This window comes from Fragaria vesca, linkage group LG2 (assembly GCF_000184155.1).
Source record: "Fragaria vesca subsp. vesca linkage group LG2, FraVesHawaii_1.0, whole genome shotgun sequence".
Classification (NCBI taxonomy): Eukaryota; Viridiplantae; Streptophyta; class Magnoliopsida; order Rosales; family Rosaceae; genus Fragaria; species Fragaria vesca.
In genome coordinates, this window is record NC_020492.1 from 32,440,424 (window position 1) to 32,443,211 (window position 2,788).

A 2,788-nucleotide genomic window follows, 5' to 3' on the forward strand; every position below is an offset into this window, starting at 1 on the left:
AAATAAAAAAAAAAAAAAAAAACTAAAAAAAATAAACACAGAATACAGACTGCATGGAGCTGATCCAGAAAATTACACAATTTCAACAGAAAAAGAAAAAAAAAAAATACCTAACCTACTGTGTGGATTCCTTTGCGCTTTCCGGGAGAGTGAGAGCGATCCGGTTGAGAGAGAAGGGCCGACGAAGCGAAGCGAATCCGGGAGGAGAGGAATTCAGGAGCAGAGAACAAGGAGAGGCAGAGCGAGACGGGCTTCTTGGGAATGCGCATGGTAGAGGACTTAAATAAGCAGCATTTGGATTGATTGGGATCAATAAGAGAATCTGATGCGGTGAAGGAGGAGGCAGTGGGATTAGTAGGAATCGGAGAGAGTACTAGTGGGATTGGTGAAGTAGCAACGAACATTTATTGATCCAATTGGGAATTGGGGTTGATTCTTCTTCTTCCACATTGGGAATATGAAGGGGGAATTCGATTCCCGAGAGAGGTGGTTTGGTTTCCGTTTCTGGAATGGGGGTAGAACGTTTGGTGTGCTTGGTGGGAAATTGTTACAGGATATTGAGACGCTGTGTGACACGTCAGATATTGTACTGGTGCTCGTTCATTTTTAAGTCACTTTTATCCACTAAATTTTCCGATCAGTTTTTGTGTCTGTAGAAAAGGATAATATTGTGCAAATTCGATGGTATATACCGTTGGTTTGGACTGCGTGTTTACTTGCATGTTGGGGAACAAATGTGAGGCAAAACAGATATCGGTAGATTCTGTAATGTTTAGTAGCATAAGAAATGTGAAGCGGAATTGACAATCAATATATTTTTGTGACGTAATAGAATCTTTTGATGAATGAGAGAATATTTATTTGTGTGTTAATGTGTGATCGCTTTGGATAAAGAAATGTGAGGCATAATAGACAACTAATAGATTATGTGACATACGGGATCTTTGAATGGATGAGAGAATATTTACTTACGTGTTAATATATGATCGTTTGGATAAAGAGATGTGACACATTACATCCAACATATAGATTTTGTAATGTCACATAATCTTTAAATGAATGAGAGAATTTACTTATATGTTAATGTGTGATCGCTTTGCATAAGAGATATAAAAAACATAACAGACATCTGATAAATTTTGTGATGTAAAGGGGTGTTTAGAAAATTACTAAATTATGTGATAGTAAAAACAAAGCATTGTTATAGTAAAAAAACAAAACAAATTAGATAAAGAGATAAACAAAACAAAACTGTATAATGCGATTAAATCAAATTAATCGTTTGTGCTTATTTTTAGGTGATCGTATTTCCAAGGCTAGTTAAAATAATGTAAGTGAATTAAATTGTATGCAATTTCTATAACATTTAGATTATATTCTCAACTATATGTTAGATTCATCGAAGTAGCTCTAAAAATAATGTGATACCGGTTTCCCATATTTTAGATGTGATTCTGATGCACAAAAATATAGGTATTTTTCGTTTGTGTATTATGTAACACGTATCATGACGATCAAAATGGTCAAATATGAATAGTTTGGAAATTAGAAATGTCTTCCCTTATGATTTAATTATTATTATTTTTTGCAATATATTGTATGACCCTTTTCCCATAAGTTAAGTTTGTATGAGTGGATTTAATCGTATGAAAGGATCTCTAACACTTACATGTCATTCCCTATTACATGTTAGGTTCATTGAAGTAGCTATAAATATAGTATGATACTAGTTTGCCATAATTTAGATGTGAATTCGATTCGTATATATACATGTAATTACGCTTTACACATAAGAAGACAAATTTATGTGTTACGTTATATAAGCTAAAAGCTGGGATGTTGGAAGCAATTAAATATTTTAGAAGCGGATCAATGAGAGAAAATTTACATAACAAGGAGTCAGGTAGAGTACGAAGAGAACAGTATGTAGTTGTATATGCAAGGATTTGGATAGTCATTTAACATGTTTATCATAGTTTTATCTAATACGGTTTGTAATAAGAAACCGAGAAATTTTAAATACACACCCCTAATATCTTAATACGCACCCCTTACTTAATACACCACCTATCAAGTTTTTCTTTTAAGTATTATACTTAATACACATCCCAAACTGCCTAAAATGCCATGAATTTATGAAATATTCTGTTATTTAATATAATTAATATATATTTACTATTTGGTACCTCTTTTTACATATTATTTCGTCTAATTTTTGCTAGAAATTTATGGTTATCATCGTTCAATTTATAATCAAATGATTATTATTATATCCCAACTCCAAATCACCAATACAAGTTTTCAAAATTCACGAACTAGTACAAGTGTAGAAGTACAGTAGCTATTAAACATAAATAGCTAGTTATTCGATAAAACATGTCATGATAAAAATGCAGTACTTGACAATATGATCTACAAGATCAAACTAAAGCTGATAAAAATATAGTACTTGACAATATGATCTGTAAAATCAAACTAAAGCTGATACGGATACAAAAAAAAAAAAAAAAAAAACAACCCAAATGAATTGTAGGAGAAGAAGTTGGGTTAGGAGAGAAGACGTGCTTTCGACTATTTAGGGTAGAAGACGTTGAAAAGAATACTTTCTAGCGTGTTATTTTTTTTTTACTAATAATAGATGTATGGTTTTGGTCATTTAGCTTACCTAATAAAATCTCTAATAAGAAACAATAAAATAATAAAGGTGTGTATAAGAGATTAGGGTGTGTATTAAATTTNACTAAGAAACTGAGTCTCACTTTCGTTTTATTAATAATAGCTAATCATT

General features: G+C 31.8%; 1 protein-coding gene across 1 annotated transcript in view; it reads right to left on the reverse strand.

Annotated features, from left to right (window-relative positions):
* LOC101299350 (cytosolic purine 5'-nucleotidase-like) overlaps nucleotides 1–344 on the reverse strand; it is a 4,753-nt gene extending 4,409 nt beyond the window's left edge. The window contains exon 1 of the mRNA XM_004291828.1: nucleotides 116–344. The gene's annotated coding sequence lies outside the window, so the exon portion shown is untranslated. The remainder of the gene's footprint in view (nucleotides 1–115) is intronic.
* Between the last annotated feature and the right edge of the window lie 2,444 nt (nucleotides 345–2,788).